General features: G+C 31.0%; 1 protein-coding gene and 1 long non-coding RNA gene across 7 annotated transcripts in view; one reads left to right on the forward strand and one right to left on the reverse strand.

Annotated features, from left to right (window-relative positions):
* Positions 1-19,953, reverse strand: part of Eip63F-1 (Ecdysone-induced protein 63F 1) — a 176,142-nt gene that overhangs the window by 76,263 nt on the left and 79,926 nt on the right. The gene's annotated exons all lie outside the window — the stretch shown is intronic.
* On the forward strand, positions 16-19,515 carry LOC148283732 (uncharacterized). 2 transcript variants are annotated; one of them, XR_015825518.1, is made up of 2 exons: positions 16-145; positions 19,027-19,515. It is a non-coding gene; the product is annotated as an uncharacterized LOC148283732 (long non-coding RNA). The 2 variants fall into 2 exon arrangements; XR_015825517.1 differs by having other exon boundaries at positions 34-145; positions 19,019-19,515.

Raw genomic sequence — 19,953 nt, forward strand, 5'->3', positions numbered from 1 at the left:
ATATTCACAGGCAATGTTTACGACAGTTCGCTGATTCTCTTGACTCGTCAGATTTACAATCCCAAACGCCTGATAAGATAACCGTTTTGACGAAATACCTGCTAATGAGCTATGTAGCAGTGGCGAATGGTGATTTTATTAACAGGTAAGCTATTAAAAAATATCATTGATTTGTACCTACATAGTAGGTACATAATATAATGTAAGTGATATATACTATAAATTGCTATTTTTTCTGTGGTTCTGCGTGATACAACAACATTCATTCATCAACTCAAACGACGTAATTTCGTGATATATTGCGAAGTTTTATTATATATCCATTAATTTAACACATAGTTTATCAAAATAGCACAATAAATTCAGTCATTATAAGGTATTCTCATGACGATTGAAATGTCAACTGGTTGATTTGTTCAAGAAATGAATAATGCCAAAAACAGCCGCGTCGAGCGCCACATGTGTTGCTAGTCATATCTCAAAAATATCATCTTCAAAGAAAAATAGTCCTTAAGAAATAATGTTTAAAATACTGTTTTCCAAATCACGAATCTTTAAAAAAATTGTAAGTTGACTCGAGAAAAATCCCGCCACTGGGTTTAAGATGTTTAAAATATAGTACGCTTATTTGTATGCAGAAATAAGCTGGAGTAATCAGCTAGTTCCTTGGCTCATTGCTGGCGCTGAGCGCGTTTTATTAATATTTTTATTTTTATTTTGAGAAAAATACAAATGGTGACAATGATTTCTAAGAAGAAGTCATTATTTTTTTGTTTTTCTGTAAATAAAGTTACCATAAAACATTATTATGGATAGTCAAATATGTAAGCTGAGCATAATCGCTTCTATACACAGTTCGCCCCTGCTATGTAGTTACAGTATTAATCTCTGAGAAAACAGTTCTCTTAACGCTATCACATTCGTTTTATGATATTTAAAGGAAAAACTGTAATAAAGTAATTGTTCATTTGTGTGACCTTAACACGGAATTCTAGACAATAAGCCGCGGCCAATGTTGATTGAGAAATTATTTACCTCGCGGTGTTATAATTAAAAGGCTACGAAATCCCGGGTTCGATTCTTAGATAGGTAAAAAAAGATCTGAAAAGACGTTCTGGTAATATCTGAAGATGGCAAGTTACAGCGCCAACATTTACTTTACTTAAATGAGGAATTTCAACGGTTTTTAAAGATTTTTTTGTTAATAGACTATCAAACTAAGCCAAAACAAATATTTTTCTTTTCATGCATCGTATTGTCATCGCTACGATTTTTTAAATTACTCCACGCCGGTGTCACTAGTTCTCTTCTGAGAAATTTCCTGATTGGTGAGCTGGCTTTCCAGAAACCTATCACACCACTCTATCATCGGTTGATTAAAAAAAACTTGCGACATCATTTAAAGTAGTTCATTTTTATTGAAATCATTTTTGTTAAATTTTCATACATTTTATGAAAACTTTGCCGCACAATTTAATGCTTTAATTTTTATCGCGTGTGAAAAACATTTTTTATATCCCATTTTCATCTGAGCGTTCGCTTACTATGATTATGATAATGAGCTGAATTCCTGGAAACGTCGATTTGAAATATTGTTTTTAAATGTAGTTTTACATCGCAATATTTTGTTGTGCCTAGACTTAAAACTGAAGCGTAAAGAAGATCACCTTGCCCATATTTGACAAATGATTAAAATAGCTGGATTTAGTTTGCCCGAGCCGTGCCCTTTACACAACTGCCCACTGGGTGCAAATAGGTAAATGATGATTATCAATAAAAATATATAATTATAACTATTTTTACTATTATTTTGAATTTTAATATTCACCCCAATATTGACACTTATATTGCATAAGGCACTACACTTAAACATTGCAGTGTTACCTTGATAGTTTTTTTATGAATATTTTTTCATTAAAAACTAATCAAAAATGTTTTTGTATTCAAAAGTAAAACGGCAAAAACAAACCAAAGTACAAGATTAAGTTGGAAAGATTTATTTATCCTTATTATTAAATAAACATGTCACCGTCGTGTTATATTACAGTGTATATGAAGATACATGGCTTAACGTGGACCTTTTTCTCGGAACTCTGAAAACATAATATAACATATTTTCACTGTGCTAAGATTCAAAGATGATTTCAAACGCTGAAAAATATTTAGCTATTACCATAGAATTAATAGGGGCGTAGAATCATATTTGAATACATCGGACTGTGTCCAATAATTCCCCCACTATGCCTTACTTTCGCCGCGCGCATTCGTGATACCGCCGAGTAATGTTGCACGATGAGAAAAAATATAATTATAAAACAAATGTAAGGTAAAAAAAAAGCAATCTGTTAATTTCTCTTAAATTTTATTGTGCACGCGGAAATATTGATTGACACAACAGAGTAGATAAGTAAAGGGTCATTTAATAAGAGTAATTGAATGAATGAACTTTAAACTTGAAACAATTTTTTTTTTACATAAAACGGACATTTTTATATCCTGTTAAATAATAGTTGATGTTTTAAAGATAATATCGGTCATATGTCTATGATAAAGTTGTTTAACCCAATATCCAATTATCTTTAGTTCTCTCATTAGATGAGCAAAGTAGGGTAAAAAAATTTACTACCCTGGCAACACAAACGAAATGTTCATTTCGTTTCTTCAACAATTTAACAGATGGAAAAATAATTAAATTTTTAAGTAATGCATTTGTTACATACACATTCATTTGCTAATTACACGTGAAATGTGATTGCATGCTGTTTCTTTAGGATCCTAGCAGTATTTTTACACTTTAAAAGGACACGGCATAGTCGAATTCAAATCAGGAGTTGCGTACTGAGCGACGTCTACAAAAAAACTAATGGGTCAAAACGTAAACCTACTCATTTATGAGTAGTTTAGTCGCCTTCAGTTTGATGTGCGTATGCGGTTTCTGGACTATTCTTAATTCTATGGCTATTACTTACATATCTAAGCGATCTCTCGACACATGTTAGTTATTCTTTCATTATCAATTTTAAAACGTTCTTTATTTACGTTTATTTATATACGTTTTATTACTTAATTAATAACTGTTTGAAACAAATTATTAATGTAGTAATAAAACTTTCTTTTTCATACAATTCTTTCTCTGTTTTTGATGTGAATTATTATTATCTTATCTCTTTCTGATATTAATTTATCAAATATTTTTGTGTACTTTATATTATATTATTTTCACATATATACTTAATGTTAACTAATTTTCATTGTTTATTTTTAACAATAATTTGTTGATACCATTTTTTTATTCATATAAGTATATTAAAATGTATTTTTTTTTTGTTTGAATTTTTTACAAGTATTTACAATTTGCTTTTTAATTCAATTACTTTTATTATATCCATTTATTTTTTTTTTCTTTTTTACTATGTAAAGTTTAACTTTTTATTTTGCATGGCAGTATGCTTCTTATTGTTTCTAAATGTATACAAAAAAGCATTGTTTATCTTTTAAATTTTTACGCACTATGTTTGTACTTACCTGTATATTTTTTGTAAATGCCCCTTGGGCGTATTGTAAAATTAATAAATAAATGTTATGTGCTGACACATGGATACTTGGACTAGAGAGAGTTAATTATTCTTATGCTGATATAGAGTCAATGTTAAATATTTCTAGTCTACAAAAACGTAGAACCAATATTGATTCTATATATATTTTCGGCATACTAAATAGTATAATCGATGTTCCATCATTACTGGGACAAGTAAAATTCCATGTTGCGACTCGTAGGTTGAGAAATAATGAAGTACTATTCATCGATCAGCATAGTTTGACCCGTCTTTGTCGTATTGTCATACTAAAGACAAGATCTGGACTTTTTTGGTTTAAGTTTACAACGATTTAAACGAGCACTAAATAAATAGTCCAGATCTTGTATTGATGTCCCTTATGTTTGTCAATGCTTCTTTTCTTTTTTTTAAATGTTATTAACTATTCTTTCATTGTAATATTTAAACCATATAAATTGTATACATGAACAATGTCCGTTAATAAATAAATAAATAAATTTAGAAGTGAATACTTTCTACTAGTGTTTGGGGATATTGACAAAAATCATTATGAACAATTGATATTTTTATAATCCAGTACGATTAATAATTGTAAATACATCGTGCATATTATGGTGTTGAAATTATGAAAGTATTTTTTTTTATTTTTTTTTATTTTATTTTAGTTTTGTAATAGAATTTTGGATTTGTAAACAGAATAATTTGCCATAGACTAGTGGATCGTCATATTTTTTTCATGGTGATAGCTAGTGGAGCGATAATTGATACAAGCTATTTTCTACCTCGAAAAAAATATTATTTCATCCGAAAAATTCTTATTGATAAACTACAAAACTAATTAATTACCTAACTCATTTCTCCCTAACACAATGCCGCGGTTAAAAGCTAGTATATTTTTAATTAAAAAAAATAAAACACTAAAACTTATTTTAGTAGAGTGCCCGCCACTTCACCTTTCCAACACTAACACTTAAACAAATCATTTGTATATGCAGGTATGTAAATGTGTTAGTAAAATCACGTCGTTTGATTGGCTAATGTCCACTCCAAAGGGTTCTCAATATACCTATCAGTACGTCTCTAACTTTCGAATTGATCGTACGTCTGTATGTTTCAAGAAAAATACAATGACCACGATTGAAGCTACGAAGTTGGGACAAGGAAGGGCATTGCGCGGAGAAATCAAGGAAGTCGTGGTATATGTTTAAAAATACAAAGAAGCGTTGATGGTGGTAATTGTTTTATGTTAATATTAGTTTTAATGAACAATGAAAAATATTTTTAGTAATATTAATATTAATAAAAAATGCATTAATTATTTTGAAAAAGTTATTTTTACATTTTTTTATGCTAGCAACAAGATATTAAATATGTATTTTTACTGCCATTTATATAAACAAAACAAAAGAACGGTTAAGTTTTCAAATTGATGTGTATTTTTTTTTTTTTTCAGTGGTTTGGTCAGTTATAATGGGGCATGTAGCATATACAAATGTCGAAATAACGTTGAGTTCTGTCAAAAAATTGGTAAAAGAAAAGGTGATTGCACCAGGATTCAGTCGGATAACGTCTGCGGGTATATATGCAAAATACTAGAAAAAAAATGGGAACAGGACGTTGCATTTGATGATTTCACCGAAAACAGTGATTTGTTTTTTAGCGTGTCTGATGACGAAAGTGATGACACACCTAATCGTGATCAGTAGTTAATATTTTTAAGAATAGTTTTTGTTAAAAATAAATAAATAAATACTTTTTTTTTATTAATTAGTTTTATATTCGCTACATTTACTGCATATATGTTTTATAATTTTTTATAAATTGTAACAGTTTTTTTACTTTTTTATATTGCATTATCATTGTTATGTTTTATTTTCATTACATTTACTAAATGTGTTACATACATACATTTGTCTTATAGTGATATTTTATTATTGTGTTAGTTTTACATTATTATTATTTTTATGTTATATTTTCTAAATTTACTATATAAAGTGTTTGGTATATATTATATAATTTTATGAAATATTTTGTTTTAATTTTCCCTTGCCCTAAATCAATATTTACATCGTCTACATTTTTATATTAAACGCATATCTCAGACTTAAAATCAGACATATATTACATTGTTGCTTTATTATCCTGGTACCTATGTTCAAATCAAATTTCGTAAATAATGTTAAAAATAAATTATAATATATTTATATTTTTACACTGTAGTCTCCCATGAGCGTTGGAAAGGTTATATGCCTATAGCTCTACGTACTAAGACCAGTAATAAAATACGTTTAGTCAAGCTTGTTATTTTCTGTTTTTTATAAACTGTGTCGTATGAATGATTTGTTCAAATATTTAAACAACTGTACTGTTCTTATTTTCTTGAGTATGTTTTGTGTACCCAAAAACATAAATTAAGTGATTTCCAAGAGTGTATGCCAGAAAATAATATACCTAACGACTCTATTTACATACGCCAGTAAACAGATAAAAAGTTAAAGTAACAAAATTTTATGTAGCTGCAATACCTATTATCAAACGGAGAATGATTAAAAAAGACTATGATATTTATTGTATAAATATTTTGTCGGCCTCGTGGTGTAATGGTCAGCGCGTTTGCCTACCACGCAAGAGGTCTCGGATTATATTCCCGATATGGTTGGTATAAAATATTTATTTAAAGGGGTGTTTTCACACTGGAACATTTCATAGTCCGTGGACTGGTACCTGAAGCGTAAAACTGATCATGTTATCTTCATGTAACAAAAATGATCAAGATACGCTGCAATTGGTATACCAGTGCAGTGCCCTATGCACCATTAGGTGTGGAAAGGGAATGATGATGATATTAATATAAACATGGATTTTATTTATTTAGGATACATTTAAGGTAGACTTACACAGGGTGTTCTTTAAACCCTGTCACATCCGAAACCACGATGATCAGTATGGGCAAGAAGACATATTAGCATATTTTAGAAAAATATTTAGAACAAAGAAAAATTTTAAAAATAAAATATTTAAAAAAAACAAATGGTTGCTTACTTCTGCAGGAAGGAAGTAAGGGAGCGCGGCGCAGTATCAGACTCCCCCCTTTTCGTTTCACCCTTGCAGAAGTTAGCAACCATTTGCTGTTTTCGATATTTTATTTTTTTAAATTTTATTCGTTTTAAAAAAATATTTTAATGTGCTAATATGTCTTCCTGCTCATACTGATCATCGTGGTTTCGGATGTGACAGGGTTTAAAGAACACCCTGTATAAATTTATATAATATTTTGACTTTAATTTCAGCCATTAGGTATGTGCAAAATATATATTGTATATATATTAAAATATTTAAAAGTATTAAAAATACATTTACATAAAAAACATTCTCTAGGTGAACTAAAGCAATATTATTTATTCAAAGTACCTCTTGATCTTTTTCACAAGACCTTCAGTCCACTTTAGGGCGGTGACTACAAACGCCATCTTCATCGGTACATATCGAGACGGTATAGAGTAAAATCGATATTTACGTGCAAAAATGTGTATATTTGTATGAACATTTAAAGCATCTTTGTCGATAACCTGTAGATAAACATTTTTTTAAAATGCAAGTGTATTCTATTTCAATACAGAAAACTCTGTGGTGTTAACGCCATTCTTATACGTATTCTGTCAAGATTATTTTTTATACTTATAATTACATTATTCACCATTATTTTTTATGAAAATTAACCATGCAAACCAAATAAAATAAATAAAGTAAAACTGGGTTCGACTTTTTTATCGTTTGGATATAAAATTTGAGAAGATAATTTAAAAAAATATGTTTATTATACTTTTTCCCTTAGTTTGACTGTTTTATTTACTAACCAACGATCTATTTCGCCAAGACAAGAAATGTAAAAAAAAAACATCATTTTTATAAAAAAAAAGCACAAGTCTTATTTATTTCGTTCATTTACGCCCAAGGGTCATTTACAAAAAATCAATAAAAAAATTCATGCAATCATACATCAAAAATAATAATCATATCTGCAGTCGATGGAGCATAAGGCAACACATCGTCGGTTTAATTAGTTTTTGTCCAACATACCATTTTAAACGAAATTGAGTCAGTGTACGGAAGTTCTGAGAAAGCCTTTTTTAGTAAAATTAAAATCATTTTATCGTTTTAAAAGCATTTTTTTTTTATTGTTTTAGAGGCTTTTTAACAAGTCTTAAGTTGTAGTCATTAATTGTGCCTATTTCATAAAAAAAATTAAAGCTTTATTTCTGCAGATTAGTATTTTGGTCTGTTGGACAAAAACGAACTGAAGCGACGACATCAATACATAAAAAAAAATACTATGCTCTACCACGGTTATACAAACACGGTTACAGATCATAATTTAACAAACATGCTCGGTTAGATAAAATTGTAATACAATATCTTCCTACTATTTTCTTTCTGTCGGAACGATTTTTTCTATGTATAACTATTCTAATTTTTATGGATGGCTTCAGCCAGACGACATAATTTAATTCAGGATACGGCACTACCCGATGTAGGGAGTATCGCTTTAAGCTAGGGTTTCCTAGGACAGCGGTGCCCGTATCTTAACGGCCGTAGTGAACGGTGATGCGGTGGACAGCCGTCGTAGTGGTGACTAGAGAGTGGTTTTATTTTTTAACGGTGTTATCAACACCATTTTTATAGGAAACCACTCTCTAGTCACCGTTACGACGGCTGTCAACCGCATCAATGTTCACTACGGCCGTTAAAATACGGGCACCGCTGTCCTAGGAAACCCGAGCTTTACCCACCGTTAAACTACTGGAAGTCTTTCTTAATTCTGACCTTTCTCTTGACGCTCGAATTGGTAGAACGATAAGTTCATGCTTTTACCAGCTGAGACAGATTAAATGCATACGCAAAAATTTGCTAGTTGATGCCGTCCGTCAATTAATGAATGCGTTTGTAGTGTCTAGAGTCGATTATTGTAATGCCATTTACGCAGGTCTACCAATGAAAAAAATGACTCGCCTATAGTCTGTATTGAAAGCAGTTCAGTCATATCACTCCACTACTTCAGGAATTACACTGGCTACGTTTTCCACAAATAGATAGGGTGGAATACAAACTCTGTTGGCTTATGTATAAGTCACTGCACAGCTCTGCTCCAGAATATCTAAGGGAACTCTGCATTCCAGATGAACTAGCTGACAGACGTCTTACGCTTAGATCACCTACATCTACGTCGAAAAGAAAAGTTATTATACCTCTACGCAAACAGCGCACTAAATTCAGCAAACGCGCATTTGCAGTCGCAGGCCCTACGGCATGGAATGCTCTCCCAGCAGAAGTCCGAAACTGTGATAGTGGAAGTGATGTTTCGGAAGAAACTTAAAACCCACTTATTCTCTAAATCATTTGAATATATCCTTAGCATGTGGTGACAATATACATTATTTTTCTTAAATTGAAAAAAAAATACATCTTTATATAATCACTTTGTAAAGCGCTCCCGAGGTATTATATTACGAAAATGGCGCTATATAAGTTGTCCACAATAATAATAACCGTAAAATTGACATTTGAATAAAATTTTGGAAATTTTTAAGTAGATTGATCACCTACCTTATGTAACAAAAATAATCCAGATGCGCTGCAATTGGAGTACCATTGCAGTGCCCTGTGCACCACTGGGTGCAGATATACAAACATTTAGGCACACTAAAAATATTTCATGAAATAATATATCATATTTTGATATATCAACGATGATTTATTTCATTTTGAGAAAATGACGTTTCTGAAATACGGCACAATATTTATTTTCCGTATTTTACTCACTACCCACCTAGCTAGAAGTATAAAATACTAACGACATGTTACTTTGTGATGGTTTATGTTGGGTACTATTTGTAGGTGCTGAAGCTTTCTTGGTGAATGCCTATGGAAACTCCCCTATCTAGCCGTTAGTAATGGCGAAGTGGAAGTTTCATAATACTCCCATATCTTAGGTATAGTGTTTCACGAATAATGAGACCTTGTTGCACATAAAGACGAGTAGCTAATATTTTCACACTCGAAAACTGCCATAACAGCTTTTTGTCCCATTTTAAGATAATATTTCAAAAAGCGTAAAATGAACTTTGGGGTCAAATAATTATGATCGTGGTAGTGTCATAATCTCATGGATCAGAGGTCCAAGGTTCATATCCCACTTTGCCAAAACTTGATTCTAAGTTTCTGGTACGACTCTTAAATAATTAAATTACTAATGGACACAAAATTAGGTAAATCATTAAAAAAGCATTTATATAATATGGACAATGGACATGAAAAAGTTTTCGCTGTTTTCCGACAGATCTTGTTTCTCGACAGATTGTAAAATATATTTATTTAAAAAGGTGTTTTTACAATAGAATATTTCATAGACTGGTACCTGAAAATTAAGACTGATCATCTTACCTTCACGTAACAAAATTTATCAAGATACACTGCGATTGGTCTACCAATGCAGTGCCCTATGCACCATTAGATGCGGAAAGCGGAATTATGATGACGATAATGTTTCCCGACAGATGGTATTGTCTTACCTTTTTTACATCAAGCAATACTTCAGCCAAATTTATCGTGAATCTCCACCATTAGGCTTAAAATGACAGTATATTTTATTCCGTCGAAGCGTAAACAAATTATTTTTCATAGTTTTAAGCATGTTGAATTTTGTGCCATAAAATAAGCATTTATTTATTTATTTGTTTATTTATTTATTTATACACGGTTCAATGAACCTTTTACAAAATTAAAATAAAAATAACGAAAAAATTGCAACAAAAACTACTAAAACATCAATTTTACATTAGTAGAAAATAGTAGTAAAAAAACAAATGTAACATCTGTAACAAATACACTTTTCAATTTAATACCACTATTTTTTACTAAGTCAAAACGATTTGAAACTGGGACAACGATGTTTGATGTTTACATTTCAAAAGTTATTGTTGCAAAGAAGTATTTATGGGGAATTTTACTGGATTCAAAATCTGCAGCTGAAGCACATAGAAACACAATCACCATCATCATCACATCGTTTTCGTAAATGCGGTTAATATCAAAGCATTTTGTTGTACGGTAAAGTTTCTCGAAAATGTAAGAAAAAAATATTAAAAATTAGTTAAACAGTGTCACTAGTTCTTCCGAATCAACCAATGATATTGTTGCGATAGATTTTCGGTTTTCGGACAGCCATGTTTTTCAACGTTTAGTGTGTTTCAAAAGGCATGGGGTTTTCCTTTTAGATGTTAAGAAAACTCACCGACTGGTACTCATCACGGGCGGTGTTAATAATTTTCAAATGACAAAACTTCAAAAAATCACAGGGATGATAACACGCTACATAAAAATATTTTTTCAGTATTTTTTAAACTTCCGCGTTGATAAGATCTAATATATTTTGCGCATTAATGTTCTTACCTAAATTAAATAAACTATTTTAATTCTCGACGAAAAATCAAAAACTTTTTACATTTAATATTTTTTGGGAAAAAAATAAATTGAAGATGAGAGAAAAATTATTCAATAGCGTGAAACGTCCACAGAGAGAGGTTATCATGGTGGAAACTTGGGACTTTCCTTTATAAGCGATAATTTAAATTGCAAAGTATCGGAAAGTCGTTTCTTGGGGAACTTGGTGCTTTAATATGGAGATTTATTATGATACAATAATGAATGAATGCCTTTGTATGAAAATCGTGACTCGGGCTGAAGAGTATGAATCACAGCCTCATTTCACATTTAATGCTGAAGTTTGTAGAAGAACGCTGCGCCGAATGAACAAATAACGTTTCTAAATGTCGCTTCTTAATTTAAGTAAAATATCTGACTTGGGTTTGTTATATGGATTACGTGATCGGAATTTTACGAAACAATAGACAGTGTTAGATTTAAATATTTTTTCATGTAGGGATTTATATTAGGGCGGGTTGAGAAGTTTGACAACAAAGACTATTTCATCAGTTTTACAAGATGCGTGAGTTTGATTATTCCGTGCCATACTTAAGCAGTCGAAAGATGCGTCGTCAACATTGTCACAGAGTCTGCAACTTAAGTAAGCTGACAAAAATTGAGATGGCTTTTTATAGCAATTTTTTTATCAAGATCGATGATGCCAAAATTATATTAAGTCTGATTTTAAGACAACGTCCTTACCAAAATAATATTAAATAATAAACCCCGGATGGTTGGTTGGTTTGATAGCGTGTAAATGGAACTCTAATAAAAGCCACCTCTTCTTGGTGAGTTCAAAAAAGTGAAATGGCGGAGAGCTGCAAAATGTAAACGGTATAAACCCCAATTTTTTTATTTTTTTATTAATATTGCTTTTTGCGCATACTCAAAATGTCTTTAAATATATTTTTCTATCATAAGAGAAATAAAATCAAGTGCTTAGATGAAATTAAAAGTAAAAATAAGTTACTCGTACATTTTGAGCGAAAAATTGAAATTCGGTGTTTTTTGTATTTTTTTCCAAATTTTAGGTCCTTTGCATTACAATTCGTGAAATTTAGGATTGTTTAAAGTATATATATATATATAGCCCTGTTTAAATTTTATTATTTAAAAATCACTGATTTTGACCCACCCAAATATATGCATATATCTATGTATTTTTTATATTTATTCACAAAACTTTACGATACATTTTTTTGAAACATTATTCCCAACTCCACGAGACAGAAATCTTGCGCTGAGTTGGGACGAATAATGAATTAATTAATTTGGTTAAAGCTCAAGAATAATATGAATTTTCTGTATTAAGCACTTCATTAAATTAAATGATTTTTTGTATCCTTAATTGCTTTCCTTCCTTATGTTTATATCCAATTAATATATTTCGACGTTTTGTTTAGTGTTTTACTTTGTCAAATGCTTTTTCGTAATCAATAAAAAAAGCATAGATGTCATTTCTTTGGTCAAAACAGTTTTGCAGCAATATATTTATTGTTGTAAGCGCTTCCCGGGTACCAAAGCCATTTTTGAACCCAAACTGGGTGTCATTAGTGAGTGAATGCGTAAACAAATGTCATTTGAAATTAATGAATAAATTTATTCATACATATTTTGTTATTTTTTCAATTAAAATTATTGGCAATTCTGTGAATGTATGAAGTTTAGGTTTTGTTTTAATATATGTAGGTTCAAGCTTATTTGGATGCAGTATAGTAAAATGATTCTAACGCTATTAATGTCATCAAAATGTCATTAGTGTTAATGAAAACGGACAGTCGATTTTATTTAATTAATCCATCTCGATAGAACTGGTTGACTGAACGTACACTAGTTATATAAAGCTTATGTTGAGCTTTAACTATACTGAATATCCAACGTGATTAATTGAAGATCACTCCCACTCGTCCAATTATAAGAGTTTGTCAATTAACATTTATTACCTGTAATTAGATTAAATACTAAGTTTATTGTTACACAGTATAACTAAGACGGTTCATTCGATTCCCATAATTTATAATTAATACCGGCAAAAGTAATATTAATTGTATTCCTACGCAACGATATTTAAAAAAAAACTTATATCCAAGTAATATTTCCACCTTACTTTATATCCAGGCGAATAAAGAAACAGTTTTGTCTGTGAAATAGAAATAGAAAGGCTGAACGAGAAATATTGAACAATGTTTGAGTATGTCCAAATCCTTGCAGACTAGCTGGATTTCCTCCCTAGGGAGTTATTCATATTTAAGAATGGTGAATGTTACACAGTGTGTATGGTGGCCACTTTAACCAGCCAATGACAGGTCATAACTAATGTAAATGCCTAGACATCCATATTCCCTTCTAAAAATGTTTTCCCTCTCTGTTGAAATTAATTTAAAGAGAAATATTGATTTTAAGCTCCTGGACTGGAACCTGAAGCGTAAGACTGATCACTCTACCTTCATGTACCAGATGATCAAACTACCCCGCATTTGGTTTACCAATGCAGTTGTCCGGGTGGATGAATATTTTTTAAACGTGAATACATTTTTTTTACTAACTTTTATTTTGCCCATCTTCTTTTAATTGAAAAATAGTTCATTTCTTTATAAAATTATAATCAATGTTAGATATTTCGAGAATATCGTGGCAAAAAAATTGCAAAACTAATGTTGGTTTTCGTCAAAACTGACAAAATGGGCTTTATTTTCATAAAACGCATTTTGTCATTCTTTCATAAATGTAATTTGATGTAACTTTTCATGCTGTATCTGGTCCTAAAATGTTAAAATATTTTATTAAAAAAAAAAAATTCTAAATATTCCCATGTGTGACCTTTTTGTCTTTGAATATAATGAAATTCCTAAGCATAGTTAAGCAAACGAGAAAATTGGCTGCAATACATAACTCTTTTAAGTCGTGATTTATTTGCCAAAATAAAAAAGCATCTGCCGCAGTTGAGTCAGTATTTTTTTTCAAATTAAGTCACCGTTTTAAAAACATGACAGTTTATAACTAAGACGTGGGCGTAAAAAAACATAAAAGTCGAACACACTTAATTTCCTAGAAACTTTAATTTTAATTAATTGTGGAAATAGTGTTGCAAATGATATTTGTAGAAAATTCGTGTTGTATAAAAACTATATATCTTGTTAACACCAATAAAAAATGTGCATTACTAAAAATAAATTATGCGCTCGTAATTATCTTAAAGGTTCAAGACTGTAGGTCGATAAAAAGTAAGAAAATCATAAGATTTAGCCATTTTAAAACACCGTTTTTATCCAAGTCGTGCCATTTAAAAAAATAAGTATAATATAGGTAATTTCTTTTCGACCGGCAGATTACGCCTTTAAAATTTAGACCAAACTTTGGTACATTGGTCCTCATATAAAAACAAAGTAGTTAAGTAAAAATTATTTTTAATTAAATTTAAAAGAAAAAAACTAGAATACAAGCTATGGGCACTCACTATCGCCGCATTTTTACCACTAACCCCGTGCAAGACACACCGGAACTGCCCGACGTCGGCACGATCGGAGCTCGCCAGAATCTGCGTGTGCCCGGTCGGTTTCGGTTCAGTTGGCTTTTGCTCTCTCTTTCTAAAACTTACAAATATAACCCACATCGTGTGAATTCGTGTCACGGTTAATTCATTCAGTGTTGTACTTAATTTAGTCACATCTTTGTATATCTTGTATTCATCATATCATCTATTAAATCTCAGAACAATGTAAGTAAATCTTTCATTTAATTTCCCGCAACCTTGCAACGAAACTGCGGTAAGTCAAACCAACCATTTCATTTTAACAAAAAAATTCACTACATAATTGGGGTCACCAATTACCACCACAGTGTCACCAACTATTTTGCCACATAAAATCATATTTTGTCAATTCAATTTCACAGTAATACTACATACTATAAGTCAAGTTAGATGGATTAAGGTATACCTTGACAATAATTTAAATCTGTAAATCGCAAATACTGACTATCAGCAATTGAAAAATACACGAATAGAAAACAAATATTTATTGTAATATTAGAAAAACTTTCCTACATAAATAAAAACGAATTCGTACTGTTTTCTGCGGTTATAATCTTATCGCTAAACTAGTTTTTGTGGAGTTAAGTATTTAAATTATAATTATTTATATCGAATTAAAACTATAATCATAATCTTAACTATGTTAAAAGGTAGAAAAAGAACTTAATATATTTTTTAACTATCAGCATTTTAAAATGGTTACTAAGTTTTTGATACTGCATCAATTTTGTTTAAAATAAAGATAAATTTGCAGTAATGTTCTAATATAGTTTACGTAGGTAGAATGAAGAATTTCTGTTATCATCTGTCTTTTATAACGGAATTTGACAAAGGAAATAGCGACTGTGTTAAGGAAATACCAAACTGAAACACGGATGCTATGTAAATTGCCATATTATGGGCGTCTTTGTTAGTGTCAAGAAGCAAATTCCGTAAAATTCCATATTTAAATCATGATAGGTACCTAAAACTAAACATTATTAGTCAATTAATGATGCATACACGATCGTAGATCAAATAAAATGGCGTTTTAATTCGTAATTGTTTTCTGTGCCTTTATTCTCATATAGACTTTCATTTTAAGTAAACAGAAAATTATCGTCGTTTGTGACGCAAAAATGCGTTAATTACACTGCAATTGTAAAAAATAAAACAAACATATCATTTTATTCGTAAAAACAACCAAATGTTATGAATAGGTAGACACAAAACCGATAGAACCCTGATACCTACACACGTGAATCAACCTTCTACCAAGAACTGCGCAGTCCTAGCTGTCAGCCAGTCACCAGTCAGCCAGTTGCAATAATTAGGCAATGATACTGGTAGCAGAGGCGAACCATGTAACCGAAGCAATAATGCGCAGCTTACCATTATATTTGACTAACCATAATAATATTTTACTGTAACTTTATTTACAGAAAAACAAATAAATAATTAACAAATTACAACAGGGATAGAGAATACCTTAAATAGGAGAACATGGAAGTCAAGGCATTTACAGGGCTTATGACCTGCCATTGGCTGGTTTAAGTGGCCACTTTACACACTGTGTAACCTTCACCATTTTACATATGTTTGAGCATCCATATTTCTTCAATTCTTCCATCTGTTGATGTTAGTGAAGTTAAAGAGCTGAAACCTTTATTGTTGTGATGAGATTCATCTGACTGAATTATTTCACATACTAGGCAACGCCTGAAAACAATTTTTCAATTTTTAAACTTCTTCTTGGACCAGTTGGTTTCATTACAATATTTGAGTTTGTCCAAATGTTCATAGACAAAATACTGGATTTCACCCCCTCGGGGGTCATTAAGATTAATAAATTACGACAAGGATAGAGATATTTAAGGTATTATCTATCTAATTTATTATTTTATTATATTTTATTTTATTTGTTTTTTTTTTTCATGTTTGCACCACAACATGCCAGGAGGCCCAATTACAGTGACAAATTACAGCACAGAACACCCAGGCTTAAGAAAAACCACGTATTTAATTTTTGTGCCTTCACCGGGAATCGAACCCAGAACCTTCCGCAAGTGAGCCAATCGTCTAAATTGAGGCTTGAATTACGGAGGCCGCCATTAAATATCGTCGGTGGTTCGGCAATACCGCGTAGCCTCTTTCTTTAAAGAAAATGTTTTACTGAAATAAATTCATTATAGGGTATAAGACCGTTAGTTTTAAGTTATTGCAATTTTTATTTTAAGTACGAGTAATGATAGTTTTTCTGACACTCTAGCGGTATTTTTGGTTGGCTAAAATCGTAAGTAATATAATAACATAATGATTATTTTTTTCGCAAAATTTTGGGGAGTCATCTGCGAGAGAGTAACAGAAAAACTATGTGTAAAAAAATCATTGGTTTTTTCGAGCACCGCGTTTTCTCTTAATTTTGCAAACTTTTCTCGTTATTTTGTGAAAAACATTTTTTTTTCAGTTCGACGAATTAATAAAACATAATAAAAAATACAAATGTTGCCAATCAGAATTCCGCAACGTCTGACTCATCAAGGCAGGAAACCTTGAACAACAGTCTAATAATATAAAAGTACAATATTCTTCATTTGAAGTGGTATTGCCTCTTAAAAAAACATAGTTTTACTTATGCGAAAGGTGATCTCTAAAGTGATTATGTTCAGCTATCTGATTGCTCTTCCTACAGGCATGACTAGAAGCAATTTGGAAGCCGAGGGTTTTTTTTCAAAATGGGAGTTACTTATAATTACGAATAAGTGCTAAATATTACATGAAATAATGTGAGTAGACTTAATAAAAGCGAACATGCGTAGGTTAAAAAAAAGTAAGAGAGGTAAAAGAAACGTAGGCATTTTGAAAGGGATACTTAAATCCAGCAGTAAAAGTACTTATAAATACTATAGTTTTAAAAAGTAAAGAATTAACACTGACGTGTAAGAGATAGACACGTTGTTCCCTTACTAGCTGCATTTCAGATGTAGGAAAAATTGCGTTGTCCTCAACAATTAAAAAAAAAGATATGGCTAATTACGATACATGCAAACATTCGTGCGAGAATGATATACTGTAATATACATGTACATATTTCATTAATTCCGATTATTTATGTAAATTCGTTGCTATAGCTACGACTCTGGCTGTCGGTGTTTTTATTTATGTACTGTGAAATTGTAAAACTTATTGTCTACTTACTCAAGAAATTATATTGTTTTATAAATGAAATGATATATGTGTTATGATTATCACAAATGCAGAGCAGGTAATAGTAGTTTTAATGTTTTTTAAAATAAAGCCAAATTTAAAAAAAAAAATATGTATCGTTATGATTTATAAGGTTTGTAATGTTGAAATTACTCCGCGTGTGACGTCTCAAGTTTTCTTCGGTGAGTTATGCTGATTGATGAATTAGCGTAAACCGGAAACATATCACAACACTCTATCATTGGTTGATTCGGAAGAACTTGTGACGTAATTCGAAATAGTTCATTTTTATAATTTTTTTCATACATTTTCTTGAAACTTTGGTGTACAAAATATTAAAATAAATTTATCTATTTTTTTTGTTCTATACACCATTTTGTTTAAAGGACCTAAATTATATTGTTATGGTATTTGTTACAATCAATATAGTTTAAAGTTTCCGTATACCAAGTTTTGTAAATTTTCCAATAAAATCTATGAAATCGCCATCTTTGATAAATTAGTTTCATATTTTCGTTTAGAGTCACCGTAAGATAAAAATTACCATAGACTTTACAGAGGTCAGGGCAGTAGTTAGCTGCGGTGGATCGGCGAACTTTCTACATTGAATATATTTACTTCGCGTTCAGGGAACAAACCAAAGTGTCACAATTAGACGCTTATAAGGAGAATAAAATTTGCCCGATTTCAGCCAATTTGGGTATTTATTGTGAGGAGATTATTATAGGGGCGGAAATGTTTCTAGACGTTTACAGTGTGGTTTGATATGTAATTTGATGCACTTCTGAACGTCCTTCGCTACTGTTCGGATGCAAGTACAACGACATTAAACAGATAAAATATGTATTGAAATCGGTAGTCAGATGGCAGAAGGGACCATCTGTATTTTTTTCTGTTTTTTTAATTTTCAAAAGTTTTAATCAATATTTCAGTAAATACAAATAGAAAGAAAAACATAATATAGAATGATAATTCATTATTGAAAACAACACTAAAATATTTAAGTTTAGGGATTGAAGTCTTGAAATTGAGTCGTATTTCAGCTCTCCTAAACATTTTTGAAAATTACAGATGGTCCCTTCTGCCATCTGACTACCGAAATATTTGTTGGCATTTTAGCGCGCGACTGTGAAGAGGCGACAAAGAAAGTCTTGAAAGAAGAGAAAAGCAAAGAAATATAAAGCAAAGTATATGGTTCTATGAAAGAAATACATATGTCGTTCTTGTTAATGTTAATGTGTTTTTAATTTACTTTGCTCAGGTTCGCAGTTTGCTCGAGTATGCCTCTTCTGTTTGGTCTCCACAATATGTCACACATAAAGAAAAGTTTGAGAAAATTCAATGGACATTTCTTAGACATCTTAACTGGAGATGCAGGTATACCGATCTCAATTATATGTCTTCCTGCAAAAAACACCACTTGCTTACTTTAGAAGATCGCCGTCTACTGTTGGACATGGGGGTGCTTCATGACATACTCAGTGGGCGCCTTGTTAGTCCGGCTCTTTGGTCGGAGTTATCATTAAATGTCCCCGGCTACCGCACCCGTCACACGTCGAGCTCTCTATTTCATGTGCCAGCAGTTCGTACGAACTATGCCCAGAACTATCCAATTATACGTTTTGCTAATGAATATAATTTGAACTTTCCCCTTATTGATCCATTTGATTGTAAAAAAATAACATTAAAAATGCGCGTCTTAAAACATACTTTTTTGTCTTATACTTAGTTTCAATAATAAAGTCTTAATTTATCTTATTTTATTTTATTTTATTAAATTTTATCTCTAATTCTTAACATTTTATATATATTTATATTTTCGACACTTGACACCCTCATTCTAATATAACACCCACCCTAATATTTAATTGTAAATGTAATTGTCTACGAGTTGTAAATAGCTTACAGTTATAAAATGGGAATGAATACTAGATTTAATCCCCTGACAGATCAAAAGCCCTATACATTAGAAATTAAACGGATTTCCGATAACTATCGGGTATCCGGCCCAGTTTACTATCTGGTCGGATACCATATAGTAGTTTAATATCTGGCGGATACCTAATATTCGGTATATTTTCCTGAAAAAAATAAAGCATTTGGGGTGAAACTACGCAAAACCAGTATAATTATTTAATTCATAAACGTACAATCCATATTTATATGCAACTCATTAATCGATAAGTGATCATCAAA

Source organism: Micrasema longulum, unplaced genomic scaffold (genome assembly GCF_059751315.1).
Source record: "Micrasema longulum isolate JH-2025_06_02 unplaced genomic scaffold, ASM5975131v1 h1tg000206l, whole genome shotgun sequence".
Lineage (NCBI taxonomy): Eukaryota > Metazoa > Arthropoda > Insecta > Trichoptera > Brachycentridae > Micrasema > Micrasema longulum.